The sequence below is a fragment of the Strix uralensis genome, chromosome 7 (genome assembly GCF_047716275.1).
Source record: "Strix uralensis isolate ZFMK-TIS-50842 chromosome 7, bStrUra1, whole genome shotgun sequence".
Taxonomy (NCBI): domain Eukaryota; kingdom Metazoa; phylum Chordata; class Aves; order Strigiformes; family Strigidae; genus Strix; species Strix uralensis.
In genome coordinates this window covers 31,390,941-31,414,296 of record NC_133978.1, presented here as the reverse complement: position 1 = coordinate 31,414,296, position 23,356 = coordinate 31,390,941, and positions in this window count along the sequence as shown.

Below are 23,356 nucleotides of genomic sequence, written 5' to 3'. Positions count from 1 at the left end.
GCTTTCATCAACATTCGTGATGAGCCTGAAGTTATTTGATGATGTTTATCATCATCTGGAATACTTCCAGTGGAAAACATGATCTTGCTGACCTGGAATCTAACTCAGCTCCTGCGATCTATATATTCAGAGTAAGAGTCAACAGACAAATTCACACTGACATTTAGTGCAGAGAAGCAAAGGACTCTGAAGTTACCTGAAATGATCGGCTCACCTGTTGAGGTCATCTTCTAAAATTAGCCTTTCAGTTCAGAACCTACAGCTCTTGTTCATGTCACTGAACTACCGCAGCTGCTAACCTTTCGTCAGGTCCTTCCCCTTTAGAAAAGATAAAAGGGCTTTTAAAGTCATATTCCTACTGGGAATATGAAGAATATCCACTGGATTGTAGAAATAGATTTTGTAAATAAATATCATAGGGAGTGAAAAATGACAAAACAGTCTTGAGAGACGGACAATTATGGAGGGAAAAAACCCCTAAACATTATTGTAACCATGGAGGAAAAAAGTAACCATTATTGTCTGTGATGACAAATTAGTTTATTGAAACATCTGACATCTAGGATAGGGAAATAATAAGAATTAAAAAAACTTTTACTTGAACTCTGGAGGGCTTCTCCTTTGTTACTTCCCACTTCAGTAGCAAATTTACCTCTTTATCAGCATCTGATGAGAAAGGGCATAGAAAAGGAAAGCAAGGACAAATACTGGGATAAAAAGAAACATGAATTGAAGAGCAATAACTCATGGTCACAGGTAACACAGCTAAAGCTTCACCGTCTCAGAAAATAATCCTAAAAAAACCCCTAGTGACATACTGTAGATGAGGCTACAAGAAGATGGATGCACAGCTTCTTGGAAAACTTTACTCACAGCTGGTATGAGTAGTTTGCTGTCAAACTAGAAAGGTGTATCATTTGAGAATCTGTAAGGGTTAAGTCCTTTTCCTGTATTGTTATGTGACAGTCTGGGTAACAGATCAGATGACACATTTGAAATCTGCCTGTGGGGTAAGGTGCCGTAGGCAAACCAGAGCAGGGAAAGAGTTTTCAGAACGATTTGGAGAGATCAGAGAAATGGTCTGAAAAACATGGGATTCAACTGAGCAAGGATAGGTGATAAGTCCTGTACTTAGGAAGGGAAAATATTGTCTGGGGAAGTACAGGATGGGGACTGACTAGACAGATAACAGTTGTTCTGAATAGGATTTGGGGAGTATTACAGAGGATCAGAGCTGAACATGAGTCAACAATATCATGCTGTTGCAAAGAAGGCATCCATCAACGTGAGCTGTACAAACAGGAGTTTCGTCTGACGTCATTCCCTTATTTTTCTTGGTGGTGATAAGGCCTCAGTTAGAACACTACATCCAGTCTGGCAGTTGCATGTTAAGTAGGAAGTGGATTGAGCAATTCAGAAGAAAGGATAGGACTAATCAAAAGCCTACAAAAGGAGAGCCACAAAAAAAGGATGATGGAAAGGGTATTGTTCAGTCTAGAAAGGAGAAGACTGAAGACAGAAAATAACCTTTAAAGAAAAATGGAATAAATCAGTTTTGATATCCAGGGTGAAAAAGATGGAAGAAAGGAGACTTAAATCACAGCAATAGAAGTTCAGATTAAACCTCCTAATGGTAAATGAGGGAGTATGCCAAATTTTGAAACCTCTGACACTAGCAGTTTTAAAAATAGGTTGCACAAAACATCTGTCAGGAATGATTTAAACATGATCCACCTTTGGAGCAGGAGGAAGGATTAGATCACTCCTAGGTGTCCCATTTTGCATGATTACAGGAACAAGCAGACTCTGTGATGGCAATGAAATACACAAAATCCCTTGGAAAGCAAGAAGTACAAAAGTTGATATAACTTGTGTAGTTTGCAGGCTCTAGCAATTCTTCACAGTCCTTACAAGTCCACGGTTCAGGAGATTTTAAGATGGCCAACAGTTTATGTTAATAAATGGCACAACCATGCAACTAAAGAGGGTCTTGAAAGTGATGAATAGATACAGTCAAAGTAGGGAAGAAGAAAAGGCCATTTTATTAGGGAGAGGGACAGAAGCAGAGATCACACAAACATTTTAAATATTTGTATCTAGTGAGAAGGGAAGTCATAGAGTGTCTCTGAGAAGTGCATCACTCTCCCAGACACAGAAGCCATTGCAGGCACAGGCTCTTAGCAGATAGCACGATTTCACACATGGAATATGTCTTAAATTCAGCTCCATCCGGGAAGCCCTGAACTGCAGCCTAAGGAAAGCTTAGTTTAACAGATGCTTGTTTAAATCCAAATTATTAAATGTTTTAGCTAATAGACAGAGCCCTGAAAAAGCCATGTCTCCCCATACAAAATATAAAATAAATACTGTCATGTCAGGATACTCCACACTTAAAAAAGAATCCTGGCTGAACAGCATCAGATGCTTTAATTCACTCATAAAGCCAGCCCCTTTTTCCTCCACTGTTAAAAAAAGATGTGTGATGAGAATGTGGCTAGTAATCCTGGGTTGAAAGAGCAGCATAAAACCCACCCATCATTCACAGTCCACAAAGCTTTTACTTGGACTGCCCTCAGCTGTGATGACAACACATCGTTACGAGTCTTCCAATCATTATGCACATACAATATGGAATGCAAGAACGACCATACAGTCCATAAACAGACTGAAGCAATGACATTGGATTAGCTCAGTCTCAGGATTCAAGGAAAAGCAAAACTACCCTTCAGTCGGGGAAAGCCCTTACCTGAAATCACTTACGAAATTAATTCTGATGTCCAGAAGTGCTCAGTTATAAAACTGGGAAAACTCACAGTATTGTCCTTGAACCAAACATCACAAAATCCAAACTAGGGAGTGAAATCTCCCTTTAGTAGTTTGCAAGGAAATTAATTAGGTTGTAGTTACAATATATAGACTTTTCCTTTTTTTTTTCTTTAACTGGGCACCTGCAGGGCAAAAAGCTATAAAAAAGAAAAAACAACTTTTAAAATTGTACCTTTACTCTTCATTTTTTCCCCTTTCCACTTGTTTTTTTGTAGAGAACTTGACATTTCAGTTTTTTCCTGTAAGCCAATCAATTGCCAAAAAAATGCAGCCTCAAGCAAACTTATCAATCAGCTAGTGTTGAAATCAGCCCATGAGAAAAGTAACACTCCTGAAAGAATTATATCATTCATCTTCATTTCTCTCACAGTCACAGTTGTGTCCTTACCCTCTCTGTTTCAAAAGAGACACTAAAATTGTAAGCAGCAGCATTACAGACACTACAAATGAGGTCACATGCTGGAGAGGAGCAAGGAAACGTCTCAAGACCCCTGTGATATTAAAAAAAAGCCCAGTGATAAGGACAGACAGATTGAAGGTAAGACAGACTCCAAATGTAAAATTAATCCTGAATAGTTCCAGTTTGATAAAATTGTAAGTGATTAAAAATAGGTTATTAGTAAAGAGAAATGTCAGGAAAGTTCAAACTCGTCCTCTGCCTTTTCAGAGCACGAATTTGAACTGCAGGTTCCCATCTCTCCAAAGATACCTTAATTACCAGTCTTCTGAGTTTCTGGAACTGGACTCTTTTTTTTATATATTGAAGTTACTTTAGCTAATATAAACATGCAAAAGGCAAAGCAGCAGGAATTCAATTCATATGCATGTCACCCCTCCCTAGGTCTGACTTCTGGTAAAGCTTCCATGAGATCAGAGATTATTTTTCTTTCTCTATGTTTTGGAATGAACATCTACATGTAAAACAACTTCCTTCAGTTCTCAAAATATTCTCATAAAAGTTGTTTTCTGGGACAAGCTGAAACAAAATGGTGTTTGGCCAATGACCAGAAACAGTTCTTTGGCTGCAGTATTTGCTTCCAGCTGACTTTTTTTGAAGGTCTCCAGCTAAAATGTCTATCCTTTCCTAGGATATGATTACAGGACAATGTATTATTTGGTTCACATTGTGAAAAGTTCAGAAAATTGTTTTTCATCAAGAAATTCAGCAGCTCTACACTGTGGAGAACAGACATGAAGAATGCAGGAGATCCAGCTGCTTTTCCAGGGCATATTATGGAGTAGGAGAAGTAAGGGGGGAAAAAAAAAGAGTTTGTCAGTATGGAACCAAGCATGCATGCCTCTTCAGTACAAACGGGTGACAGGAGTTTTCTCAGCAGGGCTTGTACTATACACCCTATCTGCCTCAGCACCAACACCAAGCAGACATGTCAACCATGGACCCTTCCTAGAAGCTCCTAAGTGCAAAAGGCATATGGGATTGGTAGGCAGCGGGAACTAAGGCTGCTCATCTCACACTGGCTGCAGCACACAAAGCTGCAGGCACCTGGTATCCTAGGGAGCTGAGAATGAGGTAAGTAGATACAATTACTCTCAATCTTTCTCCTGGCCCAGCTACCTGAGGTTCAGGGGAGTCATCACTAGAGGCATGTCAGAGTTAGGCAATGAGCTCCCTAGATATTCTGCTTCACTGGCACAGATCAAGATCATAGAATGGTTTGGGTCAGAAGGGACCTTAAAGATCATCTAGTTCCAACCCCCCTGCCATGAGCAGGGACACCTTCCACTAGACCAGGTTGCTCAAAGCCCCATCCAACCTGGCCTTGAACACTTCCAGGGAGGGGGCATCCACAACCTCTCTGGGCAACCTGTTCCAGTGTCTCACCACCCTCATAATGAAGAATTTCTTCCTTAGATCTAATACAAATCTACCGTCTTTTAGTTTAAAGGCATTACCCTATCGCTACATGCCCTTGTAAAAAGTCCCTCCCCATCTTTCCTGTAGCCCCCTTTAGGTACTGGAAGGCCGCTATAAGGTCTCCCCAGAGCCTTCTCTTCTCCAGGCTGAACAACCCCAACTCTCTCAGCCTGTCCTCATAGGGGAGGTGTTCCAGCCCTCTGATCATCTTCGTGGCCTCCTCTGGCCCCGCCCGAGCAGGTCCATGTCCTTCTTATGCTGAAGGCCCCAGAGAAGGACACAGCACTGCAGGTGGGGTCTCATGACAGTGGAGTAGAGGGGGAGAATCACCTCCCTTGACCTGCTGGTCACTGGTGGCTTTCGATGCAGCCCAGGATACGGTTGGCTTTCTGGGCTGCGAGTGCACATTGCTGGGTCATGTTGAGCTTCTTGCCAACCAAACCCCCCAAGTCCTTCTCTGCAGGGCTGCTCTCAATCCATTTTCCACCCAGCCTGTATTTGTGCTTGGGATTGACCTGACCCATGTGCAGGACCTTGCACTTAGCCTTGTTCAACTTCATGAGGTTTGCACAGTCCCACCTCTCGAGCCTGCCCAGGTCCCTCTGGATGGCACATCCCTTCCCTCCAGCACGTTGACTGCACCACACAGCTTGGTATCACTGGTAAACTTGCTGAGGGTGCACTCAATCCCACTGTCCATGTTGCCAATAAAAGTGTTAAACAGCACCGGTCCCAACACTGACCCCTGAGGAACACCACTCATGCTGACAAACCTGATGTCCTTCTATGACAAGATGACCCGACTATTGGAAGAGGGAAAAGCTGTTGATATTATCTACCTGGATTTTCGAAAAGCATTCGACACAGTTCCCCATAGAATTCTCATAGAAAAACTGGCTGCCCATGGCCTGGATGAGCGAACAGTCTGCTGGGTCAAGCACTGGTTGGATGGATGGTCCCAGAGAGTGGTGGTCAATGGAGCTAAATCCAGCTGGCGGCTGGTCACAAGTGGTGTTACTCAGGGCTCAGTGTTGGGACCATTTCTGTTCAACATCTTCATTGATGATCTTGATAAGGACATTGAGTGTATTATCAGTAAACTCGCAGATGACACCAAGTTAAGCGCGGGTGTCGATCTGCATGAAGATAGGGAGGCACTACAGAGAGACTTGGATAGATTGGATCAGTGGGCCAACATTAACAGGATGAGCTTCAACAAGGCCAAGTGCCAGGTCCTGCACTTGGGCCACAGCAAGCCCATGCATCGCTACAGGCTTGGGGAGGTGTGGCTGGAGAGCTGTGTGGAAGAGAAGGATCTGGGGGTTCTAATTGACAAGCAGCTGAGCATGAGCCAGCAGTGTACCCAGATGGCCAAGAAAGCCAACGGCATCCTGGCTTGTATTAGAAATAGCGTGACCAGCAGAAGTAGGGAGGTGATAGTCCCCCTGTACTCTGCACTGATGAGGCCACACCTGGAGTATTGTGTCCAGTTTTGGGCACCTCAATATGAGAGGGATATCGAGGTGCTGGAGCGAGTGCAGAGGAGGACAACGAAGCTGGTGAAGGGCCTGGAGAACAGATCCTATGAGGAGAGATTGAGGGAGCTGGGGCTGTTCAGTTTGAGGAGGAGAAGGCTGAGGGGAGACCTCATCGCTCTCTACAGCTACCTGAAAGGACAGTGTAGAGAGGTTGGTGCTGGTCTCTTCTCACAGGTGATTAGTGACAGAACAAGGGGGAACAGCTTTAAACTCCAACAGGGGAGGTTTAGACTGGATATTAGGAAAAAAATTTTTACAGAAAGAGTGTTTAGACAGTGGAATAGGCTGCCCAGGGAGGTGGTGGAGTCACCATCCCTGGGTGTGTTTAAGGGTTGTTTAGATGAGATGATGGGGGATATGGTGTAGGGGAGAACTTTGTAGAGTAGGGCTGATGGTTGGACTCGATGATCCCAAGGGTCTTTTCCAACCTGAATGATTCTATGGTTCTATGATCACTGCTCTCCACTCAGACATCGACCCATTGACTGCAACTCTATGAGTGCGACCATCCAGGCAACTGCTTCTCCACCAAGTGGTCCATCCATCAAACCCATGTCTCTCCAATTTAGAGACAAGGATGTTGTGCGGGACAGTGTCAAATGCTTTGCACAAGTCCAGGTAGATGACGTCAATTGCTCTTACCTTAGCCACCAATGCTGTAATCCCACCAGTGTTGATGCTCATACTGTCTATTAAACATTGCAGTCTGATAGCATACATTTATCCTCTCCTCCTCAACTGTATTTTCCAAGAAGTCTCTTCTGCTCTGTTCTTGATGTAGGCAGGAAAAGCCAAAGCCCTAATTAACTTCTGATTGATCTTTTATTAACTTAAATATGTAGGGCTTGCAGACATTATCACAGCCTGGAAGACAACATTTGTTAGATTTGTTAAAGTAAGCTGGCACCAGCCTCACTACATAGCCTCAGGCAACCCAGGAAAACGTCAGTAAACTTTTACCTAGCAACAAAATCCTCTCTAAAGAGGAGATCCAAAAATGTTCAGAAATTGGTGGCTCCTTCTCCCTGCCCTCTGTGACTGAAAGCTTTGAAAAAATTGCAATCTCTGCATCGCATTTCCTTAAATTCTATCTTTTTTTCCTGATAATTCTTCTGCCTTATTAGTGCTATGTAAAAAAGTTTTTCTAAGCCATCTGAAAAATCTCCTCCTCTTTTCACATAGGACCTGGCTGAGCCATCAGTGACTTAGCTGCCCAGCTCCTGTAGCTTGTAGAGCCTTCTTGACAGCACCAAAACCACTGCTAGAACTTATAAGAGGTTAGAGCAGCCAGAAGGACCCAGCCCAGTGGGTCTGAGGGTGCAGCACTCACCAGGAGCCTTCATCACCTCAAGGAAATGGCCTCAGTTACATGAGTTACAGATAGTTCTGCCATTACCCAGGCAGTGAGAACACACCCCCTTTCGAAGGGAGCATCCAGATAAAGGTACAGCTGGATGACAGTGCACAGTAAATGATACCATAAATTGCTTCACAGTAATATTGTTCCACTGAGGTATCTGCTTCATTATTCCAGCTAGTGGTGAGTTTATGCTCTGAAACATGAGGATTGGTGGTCCCTGATGTTTTATCCAAACTAATCTGACTACAGATGCTGTTTTTATAATCCGAAATGCCTAATCCTTATTTTCAAAATGTTTTTAAATTGTCTTGACAGCATCCTACAACTGTAAGCACAGGTTAAATAGAAATTATTATTTGTTTTATATTAGCAGCTCATAACTCACTTCTGAAGCGAGCCGTAAAGAGTGAGGCTGGATGGAGAACCTTTCACGCTCTCCCCACCTTGAGCAATCCTATTACAGTACCTGGCCCCCATTCTGGATATGGCCGTGAGTGACTTACCCTGAGCCATTCAAGAAATTCATGGTAAACCTGGGTATTGAAACTAGCTCTCCCAAGGGCTCATCCAGAGCTTATTTAAGTCAACACAGGTCTTTCCAATTGACTTCAATTAACTTTTGAGCAGGTTCTGAGTCTCGGGGCACTGTCCTTGGTGTGACAGCATGCTTTTTATACTGCTCATTTTATACACCTATCAGATTTCTTCCAACAATTCTTTCCAAATTAAATTGCCTTAGGGTGTAAGGGGACATTTCAGGGAGATGAGGGACTGTAAGCTATCATATTCTCATTGAAAATCAATGTGACTTGGATACCTATCTGCAATTTGTGCCATTTCAAATTTTCCCTTTAATCAAGCCAGACCTTTCTGCAATGAGTTTCTCCATTTTTATCTCTTTCCCAAGGATCACTTTTGCTGTCTTTTCTCATGCATAATGGGAAGATGACAGGAGATCCTAGCACAGCTGTACACTAGACATCACTGATGCATAAGAAACCTATCTCAGAGTACAGTCCCAGAAAAAGGATTTATTAAAAATGGATTAAATTGGTTATTAGTTTAGTTGAGATGTTCTCCTCCAGTTTTATCCTCTGATTCCAGTAGTACACAAAAAAAAGCTGGAGTGCTGCCATGACAAAATAGGCCTATCATTTTCCAGTGGCTTTAATATGGGTCAAAACACTTAATCAGCCAATATTAATTTATTTTAGTATTCCCTGGGGAAACCCAGGGTGACTTTAACACAGAGCTCCTTCTAGCTATTTAAACAAAGAAGAAATGGAAAGACATCCGCTGTGATTTATTTTCTCTGGATGATCAGTGGAGAAATTGGATACGCATGACACACATTCATTTAGTCCTCACTTCCCTTTGATGATTAGGGCTGAATTTTCATTCTGGTGTATGGGGATTTGTGTGTGTCACTCCAAGCAACAAGTGTCATACATCTAAGTCCAAATGTAACTTTCCAAGAGTGAAGCTTAGAGACACAAAACTCCAGTGTAAGTGGCCAAAATAGAATATTATAATTGCATGCAAGCAATAGTTACACTCTAAAGTTGAAGCTTGAGCCGCACAGGGGCTTGATTGAATTTCTAATTAAGATCCTTTCCCTAGCTTTGGTAAAAGAGCACGTTGGAAAGATGTGCAGGCATCAACTTAATTAAATCTATAACAATTGATTAGCCATTTCAGAACATCTGTTACTTGGTCCTTTGTACACTATTGCATATAACCTCAATAATGAGGTGTGACCAATGGTTTTATTGCGCGAGCACTGCCGCCTCGGCAGAGGAAGGCTGAAGAGGCGTAGCTGTAGCTCAGACTGATTGCAGTGAAATGCTAGGTCTGTGTAGCCAAGTGATGGAATTTCATTTGTTTATAACAATCATTTGTTTATTAATATAACCTTTTTACAGACCATGAGAATCAGACAGATATGTGAGCAACTGTTTTTCAGAAACAGTCCCTTTAACCTTCAGGACTACCTGACATTAACTAGAAGAAAGGAGTTGTCCAAACAAAAGCTAATGGAAGGATGAAAAAAAGCTTATAATGGATTATAAAGCTTTGTAATCGCTGCTGGCAAACCCAGAGGTGATTTGAAAGGCTACTACTATGGCGTAATATTTTCCAGTTTTCATGTGGTCTCAATGTCAAGTGATACAAGCAATAAAGCTCTCTCTTCCCTTCCCCTGTAAGACTATTCCATACATCACATTGTGAGCAAGTTTTATTTTTGGACTGTGATGAACACCTCACAGGATCAGGCCAGTAGGAAGGCACCAAGCACGTGGTAGTGATACATCACATGGATTCAGAAACAACTGCCTTCCACCAATGCAGCACTGGGTGCGCTCATTGAAATGACCACAGAATTAAAAATACAGCACAATCACATTGCTGTTTAAAACCTGAAGAAACATAATCTTGACTAAATAATCACACTGCACTCAGATTCTAAACATCTGGTGGAGCTATTTTAAGAATAGACGTGTGCCACCCCCTGGACAGGTCCAGGGATCCAGTCCCAAGGAATCAGATGTGAGTGCACTGTGAGAATGGGAAGACTGACCTTGAATCTGCCGAGCTGTATCCAGCAAAAGACAGGTGGCAACAGCAAGCAACTGAAGCTCTACTTTGAGGAGACAGCAGCCGCGAAGCTGCCTCTGCTTCATCTGCAGATAACCATCCCTGATCCCGCTCAGGAGAGGGTGCTAATACACTTGGTATCTGAAGCACCTCAGCCTTCTGTGTACATACATTCTATGCATAAATCTGGAGAAGGGGGGGGGAAAAAAAGCAAGAGAAACGTAACTTTTTGGTATCCAAGGTTTATGTCCGGCCATTTAAGAAAACAGAGCAATTCTAAAATGGAACAATGCTATGGCTCTGTTTCAGCTGGGAAGCTTAAAACAAATTGCTTGAGGGAAATGAGAGAAAAGCAGAAGTTTTTAATAGGCATTGTCATGCAGAAAGAGTGAAATAGAGAAAACATTCTTTTCTGTTATTCCTCAACAAGGTTCAGATTTCCAAATTTCAGGCATTAGCATTTCAAAACCTTTGCAGTGGAAGCTCCAGCAGACTCCTGTGGCAGCAGAAGGCCCGGGCTGCAGTACACTAAGAAAACGTAAGTCAGATAATCGTCACACAAAATTTCCGTGCTGGAGCATTTAATATTGTAATTTCCAGCACACATGGATAAACCCCTGCTGGAAGAATAACACAAAACAAACCCATTCCCACTGGACAGGCTGTTTCAGCTCTGATTCCACATAATAGATTGCTTAATACACTGGGGGAAGCTGGCTTTTTTCAGCATCTTCACTGAATATTGCAGAAGAATTTCAGTGGAAACTGTAATACTAACAACATCCTATGCACAAAGGTAAGGGACAGGCAGTCCTACAAATTCATGACACGCTGTCCAGCTGGAAGTCTTCACCCAAGCTGTTCTCAACCTGGGGGTTGAGATTAAGGAGATAGTCTTTTAGGTCATAGAGTATATGTGAAAATTTGGAAACAATTTAGCCTTTCAGACCAGTTATTGATACACCCTACACAGTTTTGGTTTTGATTTTTTACTCTCTTTCACTGCAAATTTTACGATTAGATGGGTGAGATGGCACATTTTGTATGGATTATTAGACTGATAGGGGTTGAAAGCACTTGGCCTACAGCCTTGTATCTCACTGCATGCCCTAGGCCTCTGATAATCCTTCAGAAATACACCGTGCATCGAATCTTGTTGCTTCATTAGAAGCATACTTTCTCAGACTGCTTTCCAAAAATCTTTCAAGGCATCCAGTAGCTGTGTGGTAAGACACTCAAATCACAGGTGGTGAAGGACCAATAAGCCAGACTGAAGTAGACTTTATTGGCAAAACTCACACATGTTTGCCAGCAGATGATTTTTTACTGCAACTACTTCCCTTCTTTGGGGTTCCTTCCATAAAAACCTATGACCCAGATCAATGTGTAGAAACTACAGAAGAGTTGAACTTCCCGTGGAGCATTTAGACACTTCCACGGTGTTTACTGTGTGCTCCTTCACCTTGCATCCATTTCCAATTCTGTGGAAAGCATTTCTTTTACCTTCTTAAATATTTTTAAGTAACTGCTAAAATACTGCATATCATTTTTCCAGAGATCAATAACTGTAGATCGAATCTACATAGGATATCTAATTGATATGACGAAAATAGTAAAAATTTTTATTCAGGTCCTCACACCAGTGTGGACTTCAACTGGAAAATTACAGCTAAATATCCTGGAAAATTTAACTCAAAACTGACTGCTATAAAACATTTCAATTTCTTACAAAAGCCACCTATCACCACTCTTTACATAATCAATCTGACTGAAAGATCAGACAAGCTGAAGGATCAGCTTATGCAGCAGTGTGAACCCACCATTACAATGGTCTTTGGAAATGTGTATGTTTTAGCGCTCTCTCACCTAACTTGCAGTTAGGACCCTCATTTCTGATGAGCACCTCAAGAGTTGTCTTTCCCATTTCTGTTCTCAAAACAGGGTTGTATTTTTCCTAAATCCCAAGTTTGCACAGAGAAAACTCAAACTGAATAGATGTATTTTAAAGGTCTTATAAAAAGAAGCATGAAAACCAGGTATTTTTCAAACTCTTTGTTAGTTGCATCTCTCATCTGAATGTTTTTAAGTAAAATTATTTATTTTAAGAATTAATTTAATTCATTATAACAGTATTACTATTAAAAAAAAAAAAATCAAACTCCTGCACTTTTGAGCCTTTAACATGTGTAGCACAGACAGCAGAATTAACTGATTGTGTATACCAGAAAGTTTAACTTTTGTCTCTATGACAGTTGACAGATTCAGCCTTTATACCCTTATCCAGGCATAATGCCACTCTTCTGCAGTAAAGGGCCACAAAAGCAGCTGTTAGTATTACAACCACGTGACAATTTCCAATAAATTTCAAAATTAAATAAGCCACTTCCCACTGATTCTTTGATATAATTTAATTTTCTGCTAATTGATAAAGTCAGAGAGACAGAAGTCTCAGAGTAATCTGAATTCTATTGTTCCAAACTTTTCTTCCCTACAAGAAGCAAACCATTTTCTGCTTCGGTCTTTGAGGGATTATTAAGACAGAGGAACTATTATAACAACCATGAAGGGAATGTTTGATTTTCATATCAACTCATAAGCCCATCTCTGTTCTTGAAACTGAGATCCTTTATGCTGTGGTATACACTGAGAATGGATCAAAAGTTGCCCGAGCTCAGAGGCTCATTAACACTTCAAGACTAATAAAGCATCAGGAAAACAGACGCATTAAACTTTTTATTAGTCACCCTGCTACCAAGCCCCCTTTTCCTCACACTGAATTTACATGCCATCTATTCATTTTCTCTTCCTCTAGGTCACTCCATAGTAAGAGGTCCCAGTAAAGTCATGAAGAGAGAGGCTTAAGCAGTTTTTAAGCTAAATCCCAGCAGGAAAAACCAAGGCTATGTCTATGCTGCCTCTGATGGGAGGGCCAAGGCTCCCTCATGGCAGATCTACTCATCTCTATACTGTGGTCCTGCAAGAGCCTGTAAGTGTACACTCTGGACTATGCGTGAGGGATAGCACAGCACCCAACTCCGTGCAGTCGCTCTGGGTGCCAAGGCGGGCGGGCAAGCACGGGGACTCACATACCTGTGACGGCTCTAAGACCAACCTATCTAAACCAGATCTTTAAGAGGCTGGACTCTTCTCAAGGGGTGAGAGCAGCTAATTGTATTTGCAGATATTATCCTTTAGCATCAACCTCTTCAGCTGCTTCATGTCCAGACAGCACTACTTGGACCCACAAGATAAAACTCTGACCACTGCAGTTAAAACAGGTTCAAATGTATTTGCGATGTACTTGAAATCAGCCAAAGGAAAAAAAAAAAAAAAAAAAAGAGCTGAAAACTAACAACCCCTTGGAGTCTATTGTGCATAGAATTTGCATCGCATTACTCATAATTTTTCCTTGTCAAAGGTAATCCTGATCTAGAATCACAAGAGAGTTACTCTTTTCCACGCATCCTGCATCTGCTCTGTCATCAGATGTTACATTTTGATTACTTTCCATGTGTAGGAATTTCCCCTTCTTTCTCATTTCTGGTCAACTCCATTAAATCTCATTCCATCGTTCCCTCTGCTAGCTCAGTACCACCTCTTCCAAAGATGTTAACGCAAATCTCATGACACTCTGTACCATCTTTTAGCCCTACATGATAGTCATATCACCGCATGGGAATTTCAGGCTTCAATTAAAAAGAAGTTCCTGGCCTTCTTGGATACATACAACTGCTTTGAAGTATGGTTTGCATGCACCTTTAAAGGCCAACATGGAAGCATCGAAGAGAAAGAACCTACTGCCTTCTATTTAAAAACAAACCAAGCCCCATGATTTCCATACGCTCTCACTTTTTTTTTTTTATACTTGACTCATCATTTTGTAACACCACTGGCAATACTGCAGAAGTCCCTTCCCTGTGGAGCTGCACAGGCGCTCATATATCCTTATCATGACTGCCAACAGCAGTAAATAAGCCTTCCAGTCTTACACTCACGCTAAAGATCTAGCTGTTTACAGAAAAGCTTCCCAAAGATTCCCCAAGTGCTTGCAGAGATCTTTACCACTGCAAGCTGTTACATAAAGTCTTTTGTATCCATGCACTTAATCCAAAGCCCAATAAACTCAGTAGAAAAATTCCCATTAATCTCAGAAATCTTTGGACCAAGTTCTACAGTTACTGATACTGCCTTAGTTTATTAGGGGTGAGCCTTCATATCTGTTTAACTGCTGATACTTATGTCACTATCATATATTTTTATTTCAGGCAAGGAGCAAAATGGAATGAGCCAAGACAAATTTACTTGGCTTTCTATTTCTGTTTCATCAAAGCCTCCATCTGTCTCAGTGATGTCTAAGCACGTCTGCATTTAACATTTTCAGACCTATGTTCAGTTCATTTGATTTCAAGTGTCCTCTGCAATTTTTGGTGCAAATCAGGAAGTGTCCCATTTATGTTTTGAAAAATTAGCTCACTTATTAACTTTAGGCCTAAATAAAGTACTCTTCAAGTGTTAGCTACATGCATGGAGGAAGTTCCTATTATCGCATTCTTAATGTTACTGTAAATGGATCCCTCCTCCTTGCATGGCATCTCAGACCTGTGGGTGCGTAACATACTGGAGAATTACCCTAGGAAATTGAGGACTGATCCATCGTGGTCTCAGCAGTGAAGGTCACAGACCGGGGCTCCAGACCTTGACCTTGGCTGACTGCGTGACAGTGCCAACATACCAGGAAAGAGGAGAGTGGGGGGAAGGTTCAGCAGACATTGGCAACAGATGGCCTAATTCATCATCCACCAGAAATAAAAAAAAAAAAAAAAAAGCTGTTCTAAGCATTACACATACAGCGATGACTGTAAATTCCACAACTGTGGAGACCTGCCAAGCCATTATACACAGACCCATACTGCAGTCACTGTGCATAGCTCCTGAAAGGTGAAGTCAGGAGAAACTACAAAGCATAAAGGGTGCTCAGCTCTCAGGAAATTGGTTCATAAAATGGTTATCCAAGCCCTGGTGGAACTAAAAGCATGCAGAAGTTAGGGACTGATGGGATATTACAGTTGAAATATTACATATTATAAATGCATAAACAATGCATTTAAGCAATGCATAACTAGGTTATCCATGGATGTGATTCTAGATATTATGTACCTAATTAGTTTCTTTCAACACCATTTTTTTTTTATTTTGCTCTTAATAGTTTCCCAACTGGAGCTGCTTGATTGTGTGTCCTACTAAATACAGTTCTCTAGTCACCAGGCAGAGTACCTCATAGGAACTGGCAATGCTGGTGATGCTGCTCGAGTGGGATGGCATGCAGACCAAACGGAGGTTTCCCCAGACAACATACGCTGGTTTCTCTGCAAAGAGAATGAAGGAGTGTTCTGGATCCTGCTTTGGATTTTTTTGGCACCTAGAAATTCACCAAGAGCAAGGAAAGAGAGTGGCATCAGTAATGCTGTTTGTAGCACAGGCTGAGTGCCCCAAGTGGGTCTGTGAGTACAGCTTCACTAAGGACAAAGACAACAGCAGCCATTGAGTTGCTGAATGTCACAAAGCAAGTGCCAAAGAGCTTGATCACGGCCTTTGTCCAGCCCTTTAGCTTTTTCTACACAGGCCAACATCTATGCACTACACAACAAAGAGTTATTAATGCAACTTCCACAATCAGCCAATGTAAAAGCCCACACGTAGATCCTAGGTCTCCTTTCAGGGGTTCCTTAGGAGCACATGGTATGAATAGCTGCAAATTCTTGTCACTGATCTGAAACTGAAATCCATTGAGCAGCCCTTCCTTATTGCCAGGCAACTTCATTAGGATCAGACAGGAGAAGGGACTTGTTCTCTGCAAGTAGGTTCAATAAGCAAACATGCTTGACAATCCAGGTGTCCTTATCTGACTGCCAGCCTCCAAGTTCATGATTCTGGGTTGCTCCCCTAGAAGCTGGTGTTATGTCAGAGAACAACACCCTTCTGCTACCTCAGAGCCCCCGTGGGCTCCCACAGTGAAGCCACTTCTCTTGAACAAGATAAAAACAACACCCTGAAAGCCTAGCTGTCCTGGGAACCTCCTCTCCAGTTTTATCACACCAGCTGTATCCATCCATGCTTTCCCCTCATCTTGCTGCACATTCCAGAAATCAGCCCAAGCTGCCTCACTCAACAACTCAAAACCAAGAAGGAATTAGACAATAAAGCAGAAGTGCTGAATATTGCTAGGAGATGCCTCTTCTGACAGGGAACATTTTACTTGCTGTTTGAAGATCTACTCTGCATTCAGAGAGTGCCCCAGTCTCCTACGGGAGACAAGAGGAACTAAAAAACGGAAAGCAAGCAAGCATTCTCCAGTTTTCCCTGCTTACTCCAGCTAACCACCAAACTATTACTTCATGAAAACAAAGTCCTCCTCCTCCATCCAGTTTGTGGTCTTCCTGCTTTATTTACCTTTATACTGGGCACTGAGGGAATATTTACGTGATCTACCTTGAGCATTTAATCTTGGACCCTTGATGTCTCTTGTAGCAGATGGAGAGGTGTCCCCCAGGAGACAAACTCCAAATGGTCATTAGAGGTTCAGGTAACTCACACTAGTACAATCCCAGTTATTTCCCCACATCTTTTGGAAGAGCACAACTGTGTGGGTTTCCTTCTCTTATTGACCCTGAAATTTGCAAGAGACCTTTTACAGACTTAATCTAGATACACAGAGCATTGTGCATGAAAGCTTTTACATATATTCTGTAAGTACAGTCATGAACACACCTTTCAGAGTGTCCCTTATTAAACAAGAGATTTCAATGCTGCCATGCTTCTGAGTTGTGCATCCATCTACCTACACATCTGATTCTTTAGCATCAGAGCCATCTCACAAGCTTCAGCATAATTCTCTTTGTGGGGCAAGAAAAGATTCATGAAGGCAAAGAGAGGCTGAGTGATTTAAAACTTGGGCTCAGGAGCACTGCCTGGTCCCACCAGAGCATTTTTCTCTTGGAAGTTTGTTCTCTGAATGAACCAGAGAACAAAACCAATAATGCCCAGGATCTGGCACCCACCAAGAAGCATCAGGTTGAACCTCATCCTCAGTCTGCGTCACCTCCAGTAAGGCTCAGAGAAACCCTGGGAGCTAAAAATACTGGGGCACTGACTGAAAAGGGGTCAAAGAATTGTCACGCATTAAAGAGGCTTGGCAAAAGACTGCTTTTTGGCAAGGGACTGTAACCACAACGGTGATGTACTTGGTATCAAGATAAATAATCAATGCTGTAACCCACCAAATACCCCCAACATGTTATCTAGTGGCAAATCTACAGGATAAGTGTTGCAGGCAAGTGGTACTGGGAAAAAAATGTTAGGACTCCAGAACTGCCCCAACTCATGTTTTTCTGAGTCTCTTTAAAAAATAAAAAGTTTTAAAAAGGTGTTTTTAAAAATAGGTATTTAGAATAGATACCCCTGTGCATTGTAAAAACTCCGAGCAAACGCCTCCTCTACATTACAGTGCTTTTATCATCTAAGCAAGCAAAAAACAATTCGGACAAAATATTGAATATAGCACTAAGCTAAAGGGGAAAATAGTATTTCCTTAATATATGTCTTTATATACTCTAAATATATGTCTTCTGTATTATTTTAATAATATATTGTAATATATTATATATAATATACATACATACTCTAAAATTTGGAAACCCCTCCTAGCTGTTACGGCAGCTACATAGAGGAACCCTAGTACAGTTTTGGTTTCTGCAGTATCTGTCAGTTTGTAGGTAACGACAAAGCAGTGGGAATGCAATTTATTTCCAAGTAGCCAATGTTCTGAACCACAGCTGTATTTGAGAGATTCCAGCTACTCAGTATTTACAAGTTTTAATTCTAAAACTGACCATAAATTCATTTACAAGCTCAGACTTCCCCCCAGTTTAAGCAAGGGGGCAAAGTGTTTTCTCCTGCACTGAGAGCCTGCATCCAGCTGGCTAGATGCTGTTCGGGTGATCTGAACACTGAAGGTCATGGATGCATTTTTATCCTTAAAGTAGGAAATCTTGAGCTTTTCCAGAGAGACAGAGGCAGATTTTCATTACGCTTAAAGCTCCAGCAGCACCTGCTCCCAACCTTTAGTGATATCAACTGCAATTAGATGTTGTACTTCTGACTCAAATACATGCTCTGTCTGGAATGCCTCCTATTTAAAGCAGAGTATATACAGATGCTGAATCACTGAGGTCCTGTAATGCAACAACCATCTTACCGATACATCCTCTTGGGCATAGTTGCAGAAGTGGATTCTAAATGCTGATCCTACCCGCTGTAAATCTCATTTCTAGAATGGTGGGAACTGTCAGGCATCAGAACCTGAGAATGTGCATGTCATTTCTTATCTTTACATTTTCACCCAGAGAAATAAAGCTATCCCAAATGCAAGCCATGACTATCGCAAGAAATAAATTCTGTGCCTTAGCAAATGGAAGCCTGGAGGTATTTCAGAAGAATAATGTAATTCTTCTAGAAGTGCAACATGAAGCGACTGCTGATTCAGTAGCACTGAAAACTGATGCTGGGCTCAGTGTTTTTACAAAAATTCTTAGGCTAAATGTATCCTCTTTGAACACAACACTTAGCTCGAACTGCACAAATAGAGGAACCCAAGGACTACTGAACAATGATTTTTGTCCACCATTGTTGCCGCATTATATAAGAAACTTTTGTCTGAGACAAAATACATAGGCAGAAAACTAAAATTAAAAAGCTGAACTTGAGGCAATCAATCAAGGTTAACAAAAACAAGAGATGCCCCCTCGTGGTTACAGTCAAAGGTAGTAAATGAAAGACAAATGGAGAAGAGTATAAAAACTACATTAAAGGAAGAGCAATAAGGATCTTAGCCTAACTGTCCTCTCTCTGCACTTCTGCTGACTGCAAGAGGGATAAGACAGACATCATGCCAGGATCAAGGAGAAAAGTGCCTCCAATTAAAATAATCCCCAAATATGCTCATAATCGCACTAAAAGGAAATGTATTTGCTTTTCTATAAAACAATTCACTCTTTTATAATTCTCTTTGAAAAATAAGACAGCATCAGTAGTGAAATGAACTTAATTGCACATGTGAAAAGACTTAAGATTTTGTTACTGGGAATGCTTTTATTGACTATTAGGGAGATAGTAAAAGCATCCATTGTGTCTAATGAGGAATGAAAGCAGATGCTGGAAATAAAGACTTTCCAGGGTCTAAGGTTACCTTTCCCTAAGAAAATATTTTGAAACAATTATCCAAAGACTGTCAGCTTGTAAAATCAGCAGGGGTCCAACTAATAGTCAATAAAAAATTGCCCTCCCCCCCAGGTGAGAAGCATTATCTATTAGAACCTGGCACTCCAAAAGCAGAGCAGCTGTTCTTCAGAAGTGCTCTCATGTGCCTATGGATAAATACACTCAGATCGGAGCAGCTGAGAGGATCCCAGTAGCTGCTAACTTCAGCAGTCACGGTAACCCACTTCATACCTCCCATCTGAGGGAAGAATTTTAAACACAAGCAGCACATCCCCTCAGTTCATCCCTCCCTTGGAAATCAACACCTCCCACACCCACAGGTTCAGCTGCAAACTACAAAGAATTATTACTCATGTCTCAGACAAACCAGATGCTTATACTTTTGTGACAATTTTCAGATTTTTTTTTAACTTTACCAGTACAGTGTTTGTTTTTACATAAATTTGTGCATACATCTTTCTGGAATGTCACAGTTTTACCCAGTAAGAACATTTTAGCAAATTATTAAAATCTTAAAGACTTTTATAAATTTTTAAGCAAAAAGTGTGATTTATTTGCATTTACTTACATTCTTCTCCATGTAAAACTATTTATAATTTGTATTTCTCTATTTGTTCAGGATCCTCATGACCACTGTAAGTCTCTGGAATTCCAAAAACCTCATAAAAAAGTTTTGATTCTACCTTCAGCTTTAATAATAAAGCAAATTACATTTTTGCATTTAGTCCAGTTTGGCTCCATCTGCTGCCCAAAGTTACAAACTACATCTTGTAACATTTATGTAAGATTAAAAATAGAAAACTCAAAGGTGTTAATCTTAAAGTATTTGAAGGACATTTGCTAGAGATTAAAACTATCCTAAAATATCAGAAATGATCAGCGATTCAGCTGATAAGTTTCACACATTGATAATTAAGAAAATGAACAGCTGAACATCTATATTGGAGACATTCAGCAGTTACTTCCCAGGTGACTTTCAAGCTTGCAGTAGGAAATGCAGCCCCAGTTGGACATCCAGAAAACAAACAGTTGTGCTTTACTGGAATGGCAAGTATAACCAGAAAAGTGAAAATAAAATGGTAACATTCTTAAAGTTTCATGTTTCTGGATCATACCACCAGTGATCTTCTCCCAGTATACTTGGGGAACAGCAGCAGTGCGCCTGATACTGACCCAGAATACAACCCCCTGCCCTGTGTTGCCACGTTTCTGAGAAACATCTACCAGAGTCACTACGCAGATCCTGCGGGCTCCCTGGGCATAACAGATGCACCATGGGGCATTCAGGATTTCTATGATTTCTGGGATGTCCTATAGTTCAGAGCAAGTGTATAGTTTCACTGAATTCTGCCTTAAACTTCCAGGTGGAAAAAGCAGGACACCTGTGAAGAAACTCAAGGACACAGTAACTCTCAGCAAAGCTTATTTTTAAGACTCTAGACAGAATTTAAAGCACTGGCAGATAGAAGAGGCAACTTGTAAACTACAGTGTTGAGTGGACCAGAAATGAATCATCACAAACAGAACACAACACACACATACACCTTGGAAAGCTATTGCTCCAATCATTCCATTCTGCAACAGGTGTGTCACATCTTCAGATTTCTGCAGCAATCTGAAGCAAATCATTAGGGGCAGAGAGCAAAGAAAACTTTTATGCCACTCCTGGACAAAACCAGGCTGAGAAAAATCAAAATCCTCCTTTAGGTTATATGTACAGGTTATTTTTTCAAGACAATTTTTCCGCCTTTGTACAAAGACTTTCCTTAAAACATACAACAGTGGATGAGGTTCTGGTTTTCCTACTTCCATGCAGTTCCTTCTCACGCAATTTATTTTCCAATAGAGCAAGCTGGTGTGGATTTTGCTAAATAACCTAACTTACTCCATCCCTGTTTGAGGCCCTCTTCAATTCTAACTATCGCTTCTGACTTAGCAACCCAAGCTTGAAGTAGGGCATCTGCAGCACCAAAGGCAGTCCTTTGACATCTAGAGGAGATGCTGTGTAAATTATTTCAGATTTTCCCATTCCAGTCCCATGCACACCATTGTTACTGGTAACACACTTACTCAGTGACCCAGATGAAGGAACTGATGCCATTAAGTTTTTTCACTCTTGCAGTATGTGGCTGCACAGCAGAGACATCACAGCATTGAGAATAAGCATGTGGGAAGGAGCAAGCTCACAGCAAAACACAGCATCAACTTAGAAAGTAGCACCTCTAGAAATGTCACTTTTAAAGGACAGAATAAAGTTTAGTAGTCATTTAGGCTTCAACAAAAAAAATAAAATCACCACCACCTCCAAACTTAACCTGAAAAGGGATTCTGAAAGTCTTGATAAATCTCCAAAGTTTTGTGCAAATAGTCCTAAACCTTGGTCTTTAGTGGACAGGAAATTGAAGTGATAGCTAAAGGCTTGTCTATTCTTACCCTGCGTAGTATTGACTCAGTATTGAGCTGTTTCCACCAGCTTTCTAGCTACTCATTTTCCTACTGTGCTCAGTAACAACCTTAATTCTAGACTCAACCCAGAGAAAAATTTCTAACACAGCTGAAATTACTTGTTATTCAGCTGCATTTAGGCTCTATTATGCTGAGCACTGTACCAAAAAAAACCCCAACTCACCACTCTGCTATCTATTCCCACTTTAATGAGATCATTTGATAAAATTCACGATCAGTAGATGGATTTAGTAAGACACTTCCCAACTACAGTAATTAGCTTCATGGCCTATAAACTGCTTATCTCTTCCAAAATTCAAACTAACAACTGTCAAGCTGATGCCCTAGCACTGGCAAGCCTCACAAGCTAGCTGAGAGTGCAGCCCGCTATTACCACAGGCAAGTTAGGTATCTGATGGTCACAGATTACAGACCTCCAAGTGTGTCCTTACATGCACTGGATCAAACAGCATGAAATCAGTAACCAGATATGAATCTGTGGCTAGGTTCTTTAGGTCCTTCTCTGGACTTTAAACTCACTCGTATCCAGGAATGCTTTGCTCTGTAGCCACCCTCAATACATATTGAGAGCTCTGTATGCAGAGGACAAATTTTAAATTCTTTGGGGTTCTCAAATACAAAGTCTATTGACATGCTAAAAATTTTGGGGGCATTGCAGTTACTTTGGCTTCAGGAGTTTGTTTCAATGTTTTGTACCTTACTCTCTGTTCACTAAGAGGAGTGGCTAGTGTATGTAGCTAGTGACTCCCTAGAACTATAGAAAGCTTTGTTATATAAGGTACAACATCCTCCCCCCTTCTGGCTTAAGACTTACTGCAGGTAGTCATTTCCTACATGATTATCATTCCCTGGGGAAGTTACTCCATACTTTAGTCTTCTTCTCTTACCCGCCCTTGTACAGCAAGTATATGCACTCTCAGCTCACACTCTCCTTTCCTACACTTCCTGAAGTTCCCAGTGGGGAGCAAGGGTGCTTGCAGATGAAGTCCCATCAGACAGCTTTATCCTTCTGCTTCATTTAAAGTGCCCTACAAAGTCAAGACAGTATACTGTTTCTCACTGTACTGAAGTTATGTAAGGTACTGTTTAAGGTTATTTTATTTCTCTCTATATATATACACTATTGCAACATGAACTGATTTTGGGTTTACAACTACTTTGCTAAGAAATATATGGTTCATAGTGAAACCTTAAGTTTTCCAGAATAACACATCGATTATTCAATACCCCTTTGCCAAAAGCCTAGATGAGATTCACATTTTCACTGGAGGAAGAGATTCACATTTTGACTGGTGACTGTCACTTGGCTCAAGTTATGCTGGTCTCTCAGGCTGAAGGGAGACAGTGGAAGAATTTTTCAGTTCAAGAACCAGAACACTATGAATTTGGACAAGCACAGGTTTGGGGTGGTTTTCTGCC